The sequence below is a fragment of the Mixophyes fleayi genome, chromosome 4, assembly GCF_038048845.1.
Source record: "Mixophyes fleayi isolate aMixFle1 chromosome 4, aMixFle1.hap1, whole genome shotgun sequence".
NCBI classification, from domain to species: Eukaryota; Metazoa; Chordata; class Amphibia; order Anura; family Limnodynastidae; genus Mixophyes; species Mixophyes fleayi.
Window position 1 is genome coordinate 175295968 of NC_134405.1, and position 20732 is coordinate 175316699.

Genomic DNA, 20732 nt, shown 5'->3' on the forward strand with positions numbered 1-20732 from the left:
TAGAAGGAGTATTTAAATTGAAAGGCAGGCCATAAATCCCTACTATTAGTTAATTTCTAAGGGACTAAGAAACATTTTAACTAAGACTACGTTAATTCCAACAAAATGGTTCAAATTGTGCTTGACAAATACTAAGGCTTGATATACTCTACAGAAAATTTCTCATGATGCGAAATCTTTAATGATTTTACCAAAGACTGAAAGTCCCGATCAGCATGCCGATTCAGACATACACACTTACACAATTTTATTCGATTTACCTTCAAATCTGTGCTCATCATCTGTCCTAACCATCTGCTGAAAAGATTGTTACTCTGTAAGCTCTATAGAGATCTGTCTACACTGCTGATCATGAGTGCATACACACTGCAGAATTTGCCCAACATTTCTCCATTGTTTATAGAGATTTTTAGATCGGTAATAATATCAAATGAAACAATATGATGCACTTTAGAATGATAAAACTTGATTGTGGAAGCTTACACACTAATGCAATATCAGAGCTAACAGTCGTTTATCATGTGATTGGCACCATAATCAGGGGATAAACCTGTAATGTGTACCTAGCTTAAAGCTTATTAAACTAGTACATTTTTATTAATACATAAAGAGCACAGTGAAGCATGAAATATTTTGTACCAACATTGGTCCTCATCAAGACTAGCTAGCAACTGTACTTGCTACAAGCAGGGCCATCTTTTCCATTGGGCACGATGGGCAGCTGCCCGGGGGCCCAACGGGCAAGGGGGCCCCATAGGCATGGCTCTTAATGAGAATAAATAATCCTGCAAAAGAAAAGAACCTGCAAAAAAAAACTACAAGGGTCACTGAGCAAGTACATCTATCTATCTCTATCTCTATATATCTATATCTATATCTATATCTATATCTGTATACATCTATATATCTATATGTATATCTATATCTATAGCTATATCTATATCTAGGGGCCCCAGTGCACTGTTTTGCCCAGGGGCCCATATTGTTGTTAAGATGGATCTGGCTACAAGTGCACCACCACAACAATTATAAGTCAGAGACATTTGCTATCGACCATGCAGTAAAAACAGTTGCTAAATAACTCTTCTTATATGTATGCTAATGTAAGAAGAGAGATTGTGTAAAATCTAATGCTAGTATTATTGATGTTAATCATTGTTAGCGATAAAGTGCTCCAGTATAGATACAATTATACTATATGGTTTGAATGTTATGATTCTCATGTTAATTTAAGTATCAGTTTACCAATATTTAATTGTTGTAAAGTGATGAAGATGCATAGGGTGATGATTTAAGGGGCACAGTGTGATGAAGAAGGGTGTATTGTGATGATGGAGGGGCAAAAGTGGGAATTCACTTGTGTGAGGGAATAATAGGAGCAGGAACAATGATAAATAGAGAGGATCAAGGAGTAAGGGAGGAGTGAGAGAAGCAGGATGTGAGGCACAGGGAAGGGCAGGTAAAGAGGGAGAGAAGGGGGATACCTGCAACGAAGATAGGGGCACACAGGAGCAGAGAAAGGAAACATATAAAGGAAAGGTAAAAGGTAATGTGGAAAATATAAGGGAGATATTTTGTAAAGTTTTATTATAATATTATGGAAAAATGAGGGAAAATGTAATATACAAAGGATTCATGGGGGAGAGGTGGAGGGACACAGAGGAAAGGTAATTGGACAGAGGAGACATGGAGGGCATAGGATAGATAGCCTTGCACCATTTAAAATGTTTTATATCTAATATATAAATGTCTAGTGGCGTGTGTTAGTCTGTCTGTATGTGTGTGTGTGTGTGTGTGTGTGTGTGTGTGTGTGTGGAAAAAATAAAACCAAGCTGCAGCGCCACCTGCTGGGCAGAGTTATACACTGACCTACTAAATTCTTAGTGTGTGTGGGAAAAAAAATTCAGAAAGGGCTGAAATTTGGTATACTAAGATGTTTTTAATTTGTTAATTTAATTTGTTAATTGTTAAAAGTGTTTATAAAGATTGAAAATATATATATATATATTTCTTGAAGGAGAAGTGACAGTTGGGAGTGGTTGGTGGTTGCCGGGGGTGACAGTGGGGAGTGGTTGGTGGTTGAGGCCTGGGCTATGGGCCAAATGCATGACAAAAACCTTTTTAACACCTTAAGTAGCTTGATTTGACTAGAATGCATGAGTATCATGCACGGGTTAACTTGTTATACCATATAGTGTTAAAATACATCTAAAATTTAATTTCCTGCTATCAAAATCAAAATCCCTAAACCTTCAGGGGGCCTTGGTCGCCCTTGGCCATTCATTTAAATTTTGAATTTTTCACTGATCAGTATATTGTGAAATGTTTCCAATTGAAATTGATTATTATTATTAAATTAACACAACAAACTTAAAAGTTTGATAGGTGAATTTAAACTTGTAAAAATATGTAGTAGACAGTATTTTCTTAATTTCTTTGGTAAAATACAAATTATCATAAAATTCTATAAAGCTTTAAAGTTCAGAGTTTTGCAAGTAACTGATGTTAAGGACCATTAAATAGAGAAAAGCATGTAAAGTCATGAAAATATAATGCTGACTTATGTGATATTATATTGTTTTAGCTTAACGTTCTATAAAATATGCTTCATTATAAATCCCAGTAGAAAAATTCAAAGCAGAAAATGGTTCTTTCATGTAATTTGCATTATCTATCTATCTATCTATCTATCTATCTATCTATCTATCTATCTATCTCTCGAACTATTGATCTGTAATTCAAATGTGTACATCCAGATTCCTTCATTTTTTTTAAGCCTTTGTATTTAAAGAGACACTCTACCCCAGGGGCAAAACAAAATCACAGCACTTTAGATATGGCTATGGAAACAATTAAAATTATAAAGTTAGAGCAAGCTAGTAGTTAGTTAGTTAGTTTGCTAGTTAATTAGTTATTTTTTTAAACACATCTGGAAAATGAGGGTTTTCTTTTAATATTAATTAATTATATTATTAAATTAAAAATGTATGTCAAATTGTACAGTTAATATCTAGAATAAAACATTGCAGTTTAGTAGCAATTACTTGTAATAAATAAGTTCCAAATGTTTCAAATTGACAAAAATGTTATCTTGTGCTACATTATTGCCAATGTGTTTATGGTAATTGAAAATGAAAGTAACAAATAAAATGCTCCCATTTTAAAGTTAATAATATATGAGCAATAGAGCAAGTTCATACCTACACAGTACACATTTTAACTCCTAACACTACTGCCTTAAAATAGCATAACACAGCATTAAGTACCCCCTCTCTTTAATATATGCCTCTGAGGAAGCCATTATACGGAGAAATGTGTACTACTATCTTAGTTATCTATTTCTACCTGGATCTTACAAGTAGATCTTTCAGTTGGATTTTTTACCATACATCAATTTTTTTGCTCATATCATAGGCAAACCGAGAGGGTGTTTCCTAGTGCCTGGAAACCCCCCTACATGCCTGGGGCACTGCATAACTGAGGTGGCTGGACCCTGCTCCCGCTTCACACAGCTCTGCTTGAAAAGGGATAGCTGCGTGCACCTAAAAGTAGTGCACGCAGCATTGCCCATGTATATTATGGGGATAGGAAGAGTTGGAGAGCAGCCAAGCATTGTCTAAAATTATAGCCACGCCCCATGCATGCTGGTCACACCCACTGGTGTCCTGGCGTGGAAACCCCCCCATTACAAATCCTGTGTTTGCCCCTGCATATCTTTTGTTAGAACCACAGTCAACACATGCTATAGAGCTGATTTTTACTTAGGATACCAAAATTCCATCTCATCACTGACTGCTGTTACACAGAAGCTCATATGGTAGAGCAGGCATCACCTGTTCATTCCTTATCTTAAATCAAGGTTGACTTTTTATCAAAAGTTGGGAGAGCTGCAAATTTGCCAATAATATTGTTTATAAATGGCAATTCATAGCATTTATGGGACAATTGTGTTTCTAGGTAGAAATTACTTTATTTATGGATCTTTGCTTTCGGCTGACTGTTCATTGGGTTAGTTAACTAATATCTCTCTTGTTTTGGGAATAGTTCCTAAGTAAAGAGATTAAACAGAGATTAAACAATCAATATATAAGATATACTGTAGACTTATCTAATGTACGATTGTGAATTAATACTTGTTTATGCAAGATGCCAGTTTGGCTAATTGGTGTATTATTGTTTCATTTCTTTAAATATTTGTTTTTATATCAATAATACATTTATAGTATGAATTTATTTTTATTTTGACTGACACTTTTACTGATCAAATAAGCTCAAGCGCACGCAGCAGCATCCAATTCAGCTTTGGGCATTTCAAAGATACGTGTTTTCCAGCCGTATCCCTTGCATCAGTTACAGGACAGGTGTAAGTGCCAATTACAAGTGATGACGGCTGTGTATGCATGACAAATCATGTGTCTGCAATCAGCAGCAACTGTAAAAATGTATTTTAGATAGAGTAGACATTCCTAACATCCTAATAAATGTATTTTATGAAAACAAAAAAAATTAATAAAATTATATTGTAATGTTTTGCCATTAATTACTATATAATTAACAGGTGATAATCTCTGAATAGTTTTTTTTATTCTTCTATGCGTTCTTTCGTGAGTTTATATTCCATATATGCATTATACGTGTCCTGCAGTATATTGCCTGTTATAGCAGAGTGAAGCTAGACCTGTGTTCATTAACAATCGTATCTTCAGCTTTGCTCCTCGTTGAATAAAGACATGTGTAACGCACATTACGTTCGTTTTGCGTTTGTTAATGAATCAGGCCTTATATAGCAATTTAGTGCCTCTCATTACTTTTTATATTTAAAGAATTGCACTGTAACACGGGACATTTTGTTAAAGTCATAGATAACCTGTATAGAGAGTTATTAAGGAAACAGTTTCACAAACATGACCTCTAAGGGTATTATTATAGTAGGAACACTTTATCATTATTTGAAACAAATTTAAGTCACTGTAATGACTTAAATTTGTATTGAATGGGATATTTTAAAAACTAGAATAATTTTGAATGAAAAATGACAAATAATATATACACAGAGTACATCAGGTACAATGCGCGCATCTTCGGCACAGTGAAGGACTTATTGCATCATGTCACATTTCCCCAGGCTATAGCTCTGTAATAATTCCATGCTTTGGGGTGCATATCATTGTGTTTTTGCCATTGCTTAATAATTCCTTCATTGATGGTTGATAATGGTAGCGATGGAGCACATTTATGTGAGACATAGAGAAAATGCATCAGGGTGCACATATTAACTCTGCTTACTCATTATCCTGTACATGCAGATGTGACACACTTGAGTAGGCTCAGCACTACGTGATGTCATCTGTCTGAAATAAACATACTGCTTCTAATTGTTGTGACTGGTTTTGAATTTTCATATAGAATCTGAAATATTCATTTCCAACTGACTGAGTTTTGTAGTTGACACTTCAGTATACTCAGCTGGTGAACTATCTTTCCCATCATGTTCATGATGAACATCATCACCATCAGTGAAACAGATAATGATTAATGGAGAATTGTCAGTTCAATTGTTTATTAATATTTTTTTGTCCTGGCACCTGGATTATCATCTCTTATCAATCTTCTCCAAAGTTTCCAAACTTAAAATCTCTATTTATAATGCTAGCTGGTCTCTTGGATAAATCTTAACTTACATTTGTTGTACTAGATTCATTCCAGGTATTTTTTTAATTAAAGTTTATAGATTTAAAAAAAGTAGCACTTACTTTAGAGTTACATCTTCTTGGTATTTCTTTGTCTTTACCCTTTCATATTTTCTTTTTGTAAGTAAGAAGCACATATGCTCAGTTTCTAGGTATGATGCATGCAGGTTCCCTACCGGACTTTTGGTCAAAAGGGACCATAGATCGAAACACTAAACCTATACATTGCACCTGCTTTAGACCTTCTATATATTAATTGCCATTACTCACGCCGATCCATGTGAAAGCCATGAGTACAGAAATAGCCCAGTACAGAACTAGCTTTTAGACATATTGACACATTAAATTAATGTATACAGCAAAGAGAAGATTACTTTCAAGGCTAGTAATGTAATTCATTTCTGTGTTTTATGCAGCACTGCAAAAAGCGAGAATGTGTGTAAAAATGCAGCTAATAAGTAGCAAATAACAAACAAGCACTGATGCTTACATTTTGTAGTTGCAAATGTCCATATAAATTTACTGCACATTTAACTTTTTGAGTGCCAGACATTTGGTAAATTGTCTCACTAAAAGGGACATTCTAAATTTCATGATTTGATTGCTGAGAATACAATCTTATTCACATGCGGTGATTTAGAGATCGACGTAAAAGATTGCCTTCTGTGCATATACAAATGTGAATTATGCAAGTACTGAATATACTCCAAAAATAATCCGGAGCAAGATAAATTTTGAATAAATTGTATGCAATGAAATGCATTTGCTTCCAATTCTAAATCAGGGTGGTTACTTTTAGGTTAACTTCAACTGTCCATGTGTATCCCATCTGAAATGAATTGGATGCACATCTGTTTTATTTGTATAACAAATACATTTTCAAACCGAACAATCATATGAAAGAAATGTATGCTTACACCTGTATCTAGAGTTATGGGCATCTTACACTTTCAACTCCTTATAACTGGGAATTAAGGATCAGGCAAACATAAGCCAAATACAGTAAATGCGGGCTCACGTAATAACAAATCAAATAGCCATAAACACAGGTGCAAATATCCTCGATGATGATGACTATCAGAAGCACTACCCAGATGCTTTTGATTGACTGATTGAGTATTGAACCGTCCAGCTGATAATTTTTAAATCATTAGTGTGGCTTCTACAATTCATGTTGTAGCCGTCTATTCATATTACTTAATTGATACTGCCTTTTGGACTACTGCATGAACAAGGATTCCTATTTGATTTTTAAAGTGGACATCTCAGATGTTTGTATTTAATTTAATTTTTATTTGGTATTTGTGTTTGTATGGACTTAAAATTAAAAATTTCTTTATTTATTAATAACTGTCATTACACTATTGATATATTATTATGTTTTGTACAATTCGGATAATGTGACTTTAGCATTTGTTACTAACAAGCCAAATCTCTACGCCATTTTCATGCTATAGTGGGCTGTCATTATGCCCACTTGAATGTCTGACATACTGTATGTCTGGCAAAAATGCTACTGTTGTACAGCTGGACATGTCTTGAGATGCTTTCCCAAGAACTTTTGCATGCAAATTTGTGTCTTTTTCTGCATACGGTCTGTGTACAAATGCATCCAACTGTAAATGAGCCCTAAAAAAGGTGTTTACAGTGGATTTTATGACTAATATGTGCTAAAAATTAAGTTGCAAAGAGTAGCATAAATTTGAAAGGACTTGACTCATAGCCAGGGGTAGTGCCCCCCTTGCAAAAGCTGCAAACAGCCCTAGGTTATGACAAGCTGAGCTGGTCACAATATAACAGGGAAAGCAACAGTGTGTACAATTTAGTTAATTGAAGTTAGACCCCACTTGGCCTTCACCTGCTCTGACCAAAGGCATCACATTTTTTTTGGGGGGGTGCTGTTTTTCTAAATAATATTTATTAAACCATTTTTTGAAACATAAAATGCCATTTACCATCAAGTTAATGATGATGAATGGTGCCTTGAATATGTTGTCACATTATGATACGTGCATTTACTTGTTTGTTTGCCCATATCATAAAATATGTGCAACTCAAAATAAACACGTAAATACTCTTTTGTGTGTATTGTTTCGCCAGTCCTTCAACACTCATAAGAGAACTGCCTCCTAAATGACGTATCTGCGTATATGTCCAAATCTAATTGTTTGTCAATTATGTGAACATATCCTTACTGTACTCAGCCTACACTTGCTTGCCCACCTTTATTTCTCCTCTCCTGGTGTAAGGAGACCCAAGTCAATAATAACCCCAAAAAACCTATACATTTGTACAAGTATCAATTTAGTGCGCATAAAAACCACACAAAACAAAAACAGAAATATATCAGACGCCTGTATGTTGAAACTAGCACCATACAGTTGAAAATTAAAGTATTCTGTAATTTTATGCAACTAGAAGTGATTGCAATAGGAGAATTTTAAAATAGTCCCTTTATCTTCTGTATTCATGCCTTACTACAATATATAGACATGGTATAGAATAATTAATTTACAAATGTTAGTCATTAAAAGATACAGAGCCCATCCATACTGTTGGGCTGAAGTCTGTTTTCATGGTAACTGTATGTTTGATGCTCAGAAAGTATAGTTGAGCTAAAATGTGTTATATGTGTGTACTGTGCATTGAAAGAACAGGCAACGTGGGGATCAGTATTCATGGAATATGTTCTTGGAGAGTGAACAGTGAAAGTGCACAGGGAAGTGATATCTGATTAAGTTTCAGTGCACTGTGGAAGGGGTCTGCATGGTAATACTGAATCACATGAACACCTCACTTTAGTGAGCTTGTATGAATGAGCCCTTAAAGTAATTTTATGGCACAGCTCCTCTGTATACATATGATAAAAGTAATGCTTTTTAATTAAATAAACTGCAACATTTAATAATTAAATTCAATTATTACTTTACATGCAATATTTTAAAAGTATTGTATATTATTATATTTTAATTTGCTCATTCTTATCTACTTATATTACCAGCATTAAACATACTTTAGCAGCTTAAATAACTGTATATCTTTGTACTAAAGAAATAGAGCAAATCATAAACACTTCAGAAAAGAAAAAAAAAATCCACTGGTGATGTTACTGCACATATATGAGAAATTCAACCAAGCATGTGTACTGTTTATTATTAGAATATTCTTACAAATAAAAAGTATACTGTATATCTATACATTTATACACATATACATATACACTTTTTTTCCTACAACATGGCCAAACAAGTTATTGATGACTCACTGCTGTGTGCTGAGTCCACATATTGATGTCATCATTAAGGAGCTAGTATCTTAAGCAGCCCTCCCATCTGTTAGTGCTTGCAGCAAGTAAGTGTGATTATTTTATTATGGATTAAGAAAGTGTGATATCAGACGGCTACATAGAGAGCTTGGCTACTGGGCCCTCTATTGTCTCTGGCCCCAAAATAACTGTATAGACAAACATATCTATAGGCATATAGGGTTTATGGTGTACCTACTGACCATACAGCATAGCAGACATAGTTCATCTACAGTCATGGCCAAAAGTTTTGAGAATGACACAAATATTATTTTTCACAAAATCTGCTGCCTCAGTTTTTATTATGGCAATTTGCATATACTCCAGAATGTCATGAAGAGTGATCAGATTAATTGCAGTTAATTTCAATGTCCCTCTTTGCTATGACAATCAACTTTATCCCAAAAACAACATTTCCACTGCATTTCAACCCTGCCACAAAAGGACCAGCTGATATCAGGTCAGTGGTTCTCTTGTAAACACAAGTGAGAGTGTTGATGAGGACAAGACTGGAGATCACTCTGTCATACTGAATGATTTAGAATAACAGACTGAAAGCTTTAAAAGGAGGGTGGAGCAGTCATCATTGATTTGCACAAAAAGGGCTCACAGGTACTGATATTGCTGCTAGTAAGATTGCACCTAAATCAACCATTTATCGGATCATCAAGAACTTCAAGGAGAGAGGTTCAATAGTTGTGAAGAAAGCTTTAGGGGGCCCAAGAACGTCTAGCAAGCACCAGGACTGTCTCCTAAAGTTGATTCAGCTGTGGGATCGGGGCACCACCAGTGCAGAGCTTGCTCAGGAATGGCAGCAGGCAGGTGTGAGTGCATCTGCACACATATTGAACTTATGGAGGATGGTCTAGTGTCAAGAAGGCCAGCAAAGTAGCCATTTCTCTCGAGGTAGAACATCAGGGACAGACTGATATACTGCAAATGGTACATGGATTCGAATGCTAAGGACTAGGGTAAAGTCATTTTCTCTGATGAATCCCCTTTCAGTTTCAATGGGGCATCTGTAAAAATGCTTGTTCGGAGAAGAAAAGGTGAGCGCTACCATCAGTCCTGTATCATGCCAACAGTAAAGCAATCTGAGACCATTCATGTTTGTGGTTGCTTCTCGGCCAAGGGAGTGGGTTCACTCACAATTTTGCCTAATAACACAGCCATGAATAAAGAATGGTACCAAAACATCCTCCAAGATCAACTTCTCCCAACCATCCAAGAACAGTTTGGTGATAAACAATACATTTTCCAGCATGATGAAGCCCCTTGCCATAAGGCAAAAGTTATAACTAAGTGGCCCGCGGATCAAAACATCAAAATTTTTGGGCCATGGGCAGGAAACTCTCCCCAGACCTTAATCCCATTGAGAACTTGTGGTCAAACCTCAAGAGGCGGGTGGACAAACATAAAGCTACAAATTCTGCTGAAAAACTCCAAGCATGAGACACAAACACACAGTATATGATCCACCTTGTCTTCACACACACGCACTGTCTTACAATACAATCTGTCTTACACTCACACTGTCTTTCACCTGATTGCACACACACATACTGTCTTACAATGTGATTTCACACACACACATATATATATATATATATATATATATATATATATATATATATATATATTGTTAATAAGAATACATAAGATCTTTAATGAGCCTTTGTGGAAATTCGTTCTTGATATGATATGATATAATACTCATTCTTACCTGCATTAAGCTTTGGTAATCATGGTAAAAAGAGAAGAAATTGAATTAGAATTATCTTTCTAAGATTTGGGTTTAAATTGGAAATAACCCTGTGCGATAACGAAGGTAGTTTATTAAATGGTTATTGCGATATTAGCATTAATAGTATTTTTGCCACATCATTGGACCTTCGTGCTTTCAGAGTAGCACAGTAAGCAGCACCCAAAATAGCTACCCTTTAACAGGGACTAAGTCCTTTGTCCACTGCTTCTGTACATGGCACATTGCTCTTGGTAATAATGTTTAAAATATACAGTACCATATGAGATTTACAAGAGAGTAAAAAAATTATTATTTTATTGTCAATAAAAATGTAATTGATAAAAGGATTAACCTTACACTATTTCCACTCTTAGAAAAAGCATTTTCGAATCTCCCATAGTGTGATTCAATATTCCTTTTAGATGAGTATGAATTAATTAGGAATGAATTATTATTTTTAAATCTCTGTTAATAATGTGCCAGATGTGATAACCAACACCATTATGAGGATGTGCAGATGGTGTGGCATTCAACACACATCTACCACAGTCATTCTACTTTTTACATCTGACTTGATATAATTTGTTTTAATTTTAACAAGAATGAATTCAAATTGAATGTTAAAACACAAGGTCATTCCCTGGTTAATTGATAAAGAAAAAAATGCATAATGGCTACTATTTCTGTTCCCTGCATAAAAGGCAAGTTCTATTTTTCTACTTCCTTTAACTAAAGAATATAAGAGGATCACATCTATGAACATTGCTTTAAAATACACAATGTACATTTATAACAAATTTAATTATTCAGTATTTAAGCAGGGAACATTTCCAATAGTTTCTGCTATACATAAAAACAAACTTGTATACTTTTGCTGGCCAAGTATTTTCAAATACCTGTATTTCTCATTCACAACACAAAGTAAGGACACAGGTTTTTTGGGGTACAAACCAGGATTGTACATTACGCTAAAAAAGATACCAAATTATTGGTAGCAAGTGGTATATGATTGTACATAAACCGATTCAGATGTGATATATCTTTGTCTGTTTCTGAAACCAGATCAGACATGGCAGTACAAAATCTATATGTGCAGAAAGTATGTCTAAGCAGTTATTAAATATGCGACTTGCCCCAATAAGATTGCAGAAATAAGTCATTATGCTGAGAATGGAGAAAGAGGCAATGCTCAAAGAGATGCATAAGTAATGGCCAAATGAGATGTAAGAGGATACTGTTTTTGTTTTTTCTTAGTCTTTCTGCTCAAGACCATATCCTTTCTAATGTACTTAGTACTAATGTATGTATTAGTACTATTAATACATTACATACTAATGTGTGTAATGTATTCAATTATGAAACGTAAAAATATGATATTAGAAATCCTAAGTTGTGACAGTCACCTGAAAGTAATTATCAGTCTGTATTAATCAATAATTAGAACAAATTTTAAAATGTTATATATTTGATCATCAATGGTTGATTGTGCCAAATATATAGCATAGACAGTATTCACTCATTCAATAGTTGGTAAAATTCACCTAATTCTTCTACTGGAACTTCATAATTTTTTGCATCTAGAGTAAACATCCTAAATCTTGTTATTTTTGTATCTCTCCCTCTTCATAAGTGTCTGAAGCCAGTTCCAATATCAGTGACCTCTCAAAAATCTGGAAGGAGGTTCAAGCCAAATTAATGCATAGCTTTCCATAATAAAAACAGTTTGCAGATGGTCACCAGAGACCAGAACTTAAGTTTCAAAAAGATGACAAAGTTAGTTTGTCCACTAAGACATCCGATTTCATCTTCTTTCAGTTACTTGAAGTACTAAGTTCATTTATATGTCATCTTGAATTGCTCCCTACTCTCAGAATCCCTCACACTGTTTATGTCTCTCTCTTGTAGCCTATTAGGTCACAAATCTATTGTTCATTTTTTGCCAACTATTGTTCCGCTAGACAGTAAATAAATATATTCAAACAAGTTAGTAACAAAAGAATGGTAGGGATTCTATATACATCAGTTGACAATAACTAACAAGCCAGCAAATGAGGATGCAGCAATGATGATATTTTATTTGTTTTACCTCTACAGTTTGAACTGTAGAAGTAAAAATATTTGAATTTGTATAATGTTTTGTATTAAAATGTATTGGAGCTGTTTTAAAATAGTGGTTAAATATAGTATAGTGAATATGGTAATGTAATGGATTTTGATAAACACGCAATTTAGCTGACAGCTGACAATCTTTGGATTAATTAAGTATCAGACATTTTACCTGTGGCCATGACTCTATTGTAAATCTTTACTTTATTAAAGATGGTATCTCACTATATTACTTTATTATCCTCCTTAATTATATGGATAATAAACAGAGGAATCTTTAAGTTTCGAGAGCAGAGGATTTATCACTCCTTCATTCCTTGAATTGGAGCATGGTTTTCTAGTGGAAGCGATTGAAGGAGGTGCTGCTTTGTTTGAAAGAAGCTGTCTGTCGGGTCATCAGGGATGATGCTCTTTAGAATTATATATATTTACACATATATATATATATATATATATATATATATATATATATATATATATAAGCTTGGTATATTGCACAGAATGCTATATCACCTATACTATGCCGTTACTATTAGATTAATGCTGATTTGTGATGACCCCCTGCCTCCTTTTTGGTCCCAAATAAAGTTTCATGAACCTAATCCAAATTGTCATGACAAACACAGTCAAACAGAAGGAAAAATCTTAAATGAGGGAGCAGGGGGTGCAAAGTTAGATAAATTGGAGGAAAGGGAGACAGAGTAAAACAGGGAGAGAGGTATGGATGAGAGAGGGGAAAGTTTTGCGCTAGAGAACAGGAGAGGTTATATTATCCATTATATCCAGAAATTCAGTATGTTGGGTTTTATTACTATAAAGTCTGATAATTTGCTTACATTTCCTTTATTTCAAGGTAGTTTGAATTATTAGGTTCATATTGAAACTCCCTCTGTGATAAGACTTTGGGCTGCACGTGGCCAGTTATAGTTGAACAATATGGCAAATTCAGAAAGCACTTAGCAACAGCTTTGGTCCTCACAAGTCAGTTCTAAACATCCTTTTTCTTTGGCAAAATGAAAAGTTGTGATGTGTCTGGTGTCAAAGTTGTCACCCCTGAGGCAAAATATTTGTTTGTTTTGTTTGTAAACCTACTGCAAGTCATTGTCCTCACAGCCAGGGTCCCCTTACTCACCAATACTGATGTTGGAGTATGTGTATGTATTTATCCATAAGTTGATAGCAACAAAGTTGGGGTTAATATATTGGTTATTTAAAATGAAGCAGAAGAAGATGCTAACATTATATGCATAAAACATTATTAGCCATTTACTTATCAGATGCATAAATAGTGCATTGCAAGCATTATGAATTTTAGAGAATAGTGCAATATTAATCAAGAAAAGCTTTTAACAAGTACAAATATCTTTGGGTTTTGTGAATGCAGAATTTAGAAACCTGTGCAATAAATGTGACAATCCATGATAAATAAAATATTACTTAAGAGTTTTCTTTCCTTTGAACAGACTGAAAATGTGGAATCATGATCAACCTGAACAAAAATACATAAACATTGACGAACATATAAATACAGTGAGCTATCCACAAAATAAAATAAACAATCATACTCAATAACTTAAATTACGGCAATACTAAATAACAATCATTTAAGGGCTTCTTATTGTGAAATGCAATTTGGTGCAATGTGAGAAGCCTGTTTATGTTAAAGGAAGTGGTATTTGTACAATGTAAACTTACAAATCTGTGAAATTACTTAGCCATTACAAAGTATTATTAAAATACAAGTTTCCATGTTTTCTAAAAATTAAGGTTAAGCTAACTAGAGATCTTCGTGCTGATGGACTGTGCAATATTTATGTTATATTAATTAGCCTTTAAAAACAATAGCTTATTTATTATTGCATTATTTGTGTCTTGCTTAGTTACACACTGGCATAAATGAATGTACAGTCATGGCTAAAAGTTTGAGGCATCTAGAAAAACACTTGTCTGGAGAAGGAAAGGTGAGCGCTACAATCAGTCCTGTGTCATGCCAACAGTAAAGCATCCTGTGACCATTCATGTGTGGGGTTGTTTCTCAGCCAAGGGAGTGGGCTCACTCACAATTTTGCCTAAAAACACAGCTATGAATAAAGAATGGTACTAAAACATCCTCCAAGAGCAACTTCTCCCAACCATCCAAGAACAGTTTGGTGATGAACAATACCTATTCCAGCATGATGAAACACCTTGCCATAAGGCAAAAGGGATAACTAAGTAGCTCAGGGATCAAAACATCGATACTTTGGGTCTATGGCCAGGAAACTCCACAGACCTTAATCCCATTGAGAACTTGTGGTCAATCCTCAAGAGGCGGGTGGACAAACAAAAACCCACAAATTCTGACAAACTCCAAGCATTGACTAGACAAGAATGGGCGGCCATCAGTCAGTATGTGGCCCAGAAGTTGATTGACAGCATGCCAGGACGAATTGCAGAGGTCTTCAAGAAGGGTCAACACTGCAAATTTGGACTCTTTGCATAAACTTAATGTAATTGTCAATAAAAGCCTTTGACACTTTTGAAAATCTTGTAATTCTACTTCAGTAAACCATAGCAACATCTGACAAAAAGGTCCGAAAACACTGAAGCAGCAAACCTTATGAAAACCAATATTTGTGTCATTCTCAAAACTTTTGCCCATGATTGTAGAAAGATAACATTGGACAAATTGGGGTTAAGCAATGGAAACTCATTTAGGTCATGTACAGGTAATTGTGGAGTCAGGAGCGCATTTAGGAGGGTTTTCAATTGACTGAAACCCCCCCCTCCCGCTGGCCTGGCCTGCAGATCAAACCACTGCTACAATAGCAGTAGTGTAAAATACCCGGAAGCCGCAGCCACAACATACAGTGTAATGCAATTCTAAAGACTCGGTCTGTGGACCTGCAGCTGCAAGACAGTTATGCTAACATGAGGTAGGAGAGTGTTTTCTTAGAAAATTCAGCTCTGCTTTTACTAGTTATACTATGAATATTGGTTATTGGATGTTAATCTCTTCCTGTTCACTGTTATTTATATGAGATTTAAATCTTCATATTGATACAGAATTTTTTTAGTTGCTATAATTTTTTTTACATTCACCTACAGTAAACGGAATTACTGTTAGCTGTACTCAACACTAGATGACTACTTCACATTTCAACCTGAAAAAATGACACTTGCAGAAAGTTCATGTTAGCACTATTATTGATCCAGCTCATTTTAATGTGTTTACATCTGCTAAATCTGTCTATTTTTTGTTTTTTTACTACAAGAGAAATACCCTTGGAATTTTTATTGTGTTATGAACAGGGCTTTTTATCGTTTTGAAAGGACACTTTATTAACTGTTCTCTATCTAAATAATGTGATTAAAAATATACTTATTTAATGCCAGTAAGCATATTGTAACTTATTTTATAGAAATTCGGACTTAATTATTAAATTGCAACATTGATTTGTGAATTTATCAAGCTAATTACTTCTGCAGTGTATGTACTTATATACAAGTTTAAAAATAACTACTGCATGCATAGTCAGTAATTATTTGAGATGGTTACTTTAGTGCATCTCTATTGGTTTCCGCAATCGAACATTAAATATATATTTTACATATAAGCCTAAATGCATATAAAACATTTAAGAGAAGAGAATTTGAAAAATCTGCAAACCTCTTTCTTGTCATTACTAATATTTTATCTTAGACAGAAATGTAAATTATCTGTTATATGGGATGTCCTGTGGGCTGATTTAATTTCACTTGTGTAATCATTTTTCAGTGGGTAATTAGGTATGAACAATGCAAAAACAGGAACTCATGACTTGAGCACTGCCCAGGGCACATGCTAATTTTAATCTGCCTCTGGTTATGGACAAGGTGTTGCTGTGATTGCATGACAAATTGCAGGTGGTTTGGGAAGCAACTTATGCGGTAGTGCAAAAGAATCCCCATTTGTTTGGTGGCCCCCATTCAAAGAACCAAACCACCTCAACACTGACTCAGCAGCAATCCTTCAAGGAAATTGTAATTGATGGGTGTCTATGCCTTCGTAGTAGGCCCAGCTTCAAATACACCATGCCCTACTTAAAATGAATGTAGCTATTTTTAGGCCACATCAACATCCATCAACTACAGACCATCAATTCATTCTTTTTTTAGACCTATAAAACAAAATTAATGACTTTTAATAAATGTTCTAGCAAAATATTAGCGACTACTAATTTAATCTAAATTTTTCAAACAACGGGCCTGATTCATCAAGGTAAGTATTTTATCCGTACAATACTCAAAATACACAAAGACCACAAAATCACTCTGCATATGCCCAGAACCAGACCATATGCCACAGAACGCAGCAAGCTTCAATTCAGCTTCGAGCACAAAGGGCACTTATTACAGCCTACAGGACGGGGAAAGGGCATTTGCCCGTAGTCAGCGTACAGTAAAGGCATGCCAATTTGGAGAGCATGCAGCAGGAAACTCTGGTATCGCTAAGATACTTGTTTTTTTTAGGGATGAGCGCGCTCGGATTTCTGAAATCCGAGCCCACCCGAACGTTGCGGATCCGAGTCGGATCCGAGACAGATCCGGGTATTGGCGCCAAATTCAAAAGTGAAAATGAGGCTCTGACTCATAATCCCGTTGTCGGATCTCGCGATACTCGGATCCTATAAATTCCCCGCTAGTCGCCGCCATCTTCACTCGGGCATTGATCAGGGTAGAGGGAGGGTGTGTTAGGTGGTCCTCTGTGCTGTTTAGTTCTGTGCTGTTTAGTTCTGTGCTGTTTAGTGCTGTGCTGTTTAGTGCTGTGCTGTGCTGTGCTGTGTTCTGCAGTATCAGTCCAGTGGTGCTGTGTGCTGTGCTCTGTCCTTCTGAGGTCAGTGGTGCTGCTGGGTCCTGTGCTGTGTCCTGTTCAGTCCAGTGGTGCTGTGTCCTGTGCTCTGTGCTTCTAAGGGCATAGTTATTTCCCCAATATTCCCCTGTGTTTAAAAAAATAAAAAAAAGTTTTTTTTATACAATACCAAAAACTACTTTAATATTTTTTAATTACCACAAAATTTTCACAACCAATCCTGCAGTATAAGCCCATTGGTACTGCAATATTACCAAGTTCACACATTCAGCAGTAAAAGTCCAGTGGTACTGCAATATTACAAAGTTTACACATTCTGCAGTATCAGTCCAGTGGTGCTGTGTCCTGTGCTCTGTCCTGCTGAGTTCCGTAGTGCTGCTGGGTCCTGTGCCGTGTCCTGTTCAGTCCAGTGGTGCTGTGTCCTGTGCTCTGTGCTTCTAAGGGCATAGTTATTTCTCCATTATTCCCAAGTTTGTAAAAAATAAAAAAAAAGTAAAAAAAAATAAAAAATTAAAAAAAAATAAATAAATATAATAATTATAACCAAATTTGCAAAACCAATCCAGCATTATAAGTCCATTGGTACTGCAATATTACCAAGTTCACACATTCAGCAGTAAAAGTCCAGTGGTACTGCAATATTACAAAGTTTACACATTCTGCAGTATCAGTCCAGTGGTGCTGTGTCCTGTGCTCTGTCCTGCTGAGTTCCGTAGTGCTGCTGGGTCCTGTGCCGTGTCCTGTTCAGTCCAGTGGTGCTGTGTCCTGTGCTCTGTGCTTCTAAGGGCATAGTTATTTCCCCATTATTCCCAAGTTTGTAAAAAATAAAAAAAAAGTAAAAAAAAAAAAAAAATTAAAAAAAAAAAAATATATATAATAATTATAACCAAATTTGCAAAACCAATCCAGCATTATAAGTCCATTGGTACTGCAATATTACCAAGTTCACACATTCAGCAGTAAAAGTCCAGTGGTACTGCAATATTACAAAGTTTACACATTCTGCAGTATCAGTCCAGTGGTGCTGTGTCCTGTGCTCTGTCCTGCTGAGTTCCGTAGTGCTGCTGGGTCCTGTGCCGTGTCCTGTTCAGTCCAGTGGTGCTGTGTCCTGTGCTCTGTGCTTCTAAGGGCATAGTTATTTCCCCATTATTCCCAAGTTTGTAAAAAATAAAAAAAAAGTAAAAAAAAAAAAAAAATTAAAAAAAAAAAAAAATATATAATAATTATAACCAAATTTGCAAAACCAATCCAGCATTATAAGTCCATTGGTACTGCAATATTACCAAGTTCACACATTCAGCAGTAAAAGTCCAGTGGTACTGCAATATTACAAAGTTTACACATTCTGCAGTATCAGTCCAGTGGTGCTGTGTCCTGTGCTCTGTCCTGCTGAGTTCCGTAGTGCTGCTGGGTCCTGTGCCGTGTCCTGTTCAGTCCAGTGGTGCTGTGTCCTGTGCTCTGTGCTTCTAAGGGCATAGTTATTTCCCCATTATTCCCAAGTTTGTAAAAAATAAAAAAAAAGTAAAAAAAAATAAAAAATTTAAAAAAAAAAAAAAATATATAATAATTATAACCAAATTTGCAAAACCAATCCAGCATTATAAGTCCATTGGTACTGCAATATTACCAAGTTCACACATTCTGCAGTATCTTGTGCTACATATAATGGAGACCAAAAATTTGGAGGATAAAGTAGGGAAAGATCAAGACCCACTTCCTCCTAATGCTGAAGCTGCTGCCACTAGTCATGACATAGACGATGAAATGCCATCAACGTCGTCTTCCAAGCCCGATGCCCAATCTCGTAGTACCGGGCATGTAAAATCCAAAAAGCCCAAGTTAAGAAAAAGTAGCAAAAAGAGAAACTTAAAATCATCTGAGGAGAAACGTAAAGTTGCCAATATGCCATTTACGACACGGAGTGGCAAGGAACGGCTTAGGCCCTGGCCCGTGTTCATGACTAGTGGTTCAGCTTCACCCACGGATCTTAGCCCTCCTCCTCCTCCCCCCCCTACAAAAAATTGAAGAGAGTTATGCTGTCAGCAACAAAACAGCAAACAACTCTGCCTTCTAAAGAGAAATTATCACAAATCCCCAAGGCGAGTCCAAGCGTGTTGGTGGTTGTCAAGCCTGACCTTCCCATCACTGTACGGGAAGAGGTGGCTCGGGAGGAGGCTATTGATGATGTAGCTGGCGCTGTGGAGGAACTTGATGATGAGGATGGTGATGTGGTTATTGTAAATGAGGCACCAGGGGGGGAAACAGCTGATGTCCATGGGATGAAAAAGCCCATCGTCATGCCTGGTCAGAAGACCAAAAAATGCACCTCTTCGGTCTGGAGTTATTTTTATCCAAATCCAGACAACCAATGTATGGCAATATGTAGCTTATGTAAAGCTCAAATAAGCAGGGGTAAGGATCTTGCCCACCTAGGAACATCCTCCCTTATACGTCACCTGAATAACCTTCATAGTTCAGTGGTTAGTTCAGGAACTGGGGCTAGGACCCTCATCGGTACAGGGACACCTAAATCCCGTGGTCCAGTTGGATACACACCAGCAACACCCTCCTCGTCAACTTCCTCCACAATCTCCATCAGATTCAGTCCTGCAGCCCAAGTCACCAGCCAGACTGAGTCCTCCTCAATACGGGATTCATCCGAGGAATCCTGCAGCGGTACGCCTACTACTGCCACTGCTGCTGTTGCTGCTGTTAGTCGGTCATCTTCCCAGAGGGGAAGTCGTAAGACCGCTAAGTCTTTCACCAAACAATTGACCGTCCAACAGTCGTTTGCCATGACCACCAAATACGATAGTAGTCACCCTATTGCAAAGCGTATAACTGCGGCTGTAACTGCAATGTTGGTGTTAGACGTGCGCCCGGTGTCCGCCATCAGTGGAGTGGGATTTAGAGGGTTGATGGAGGTATTGTGTCCCCGGTACCAAATCCCCTCGAGATTCCACTTCACTAGGCAGGCGATACCAAAAATGTACAGAGAAGTACGATCAAGTGTCCTCAGTGCTCTTAAAAATGCGGTTGTACCCACTGTCCACTTAA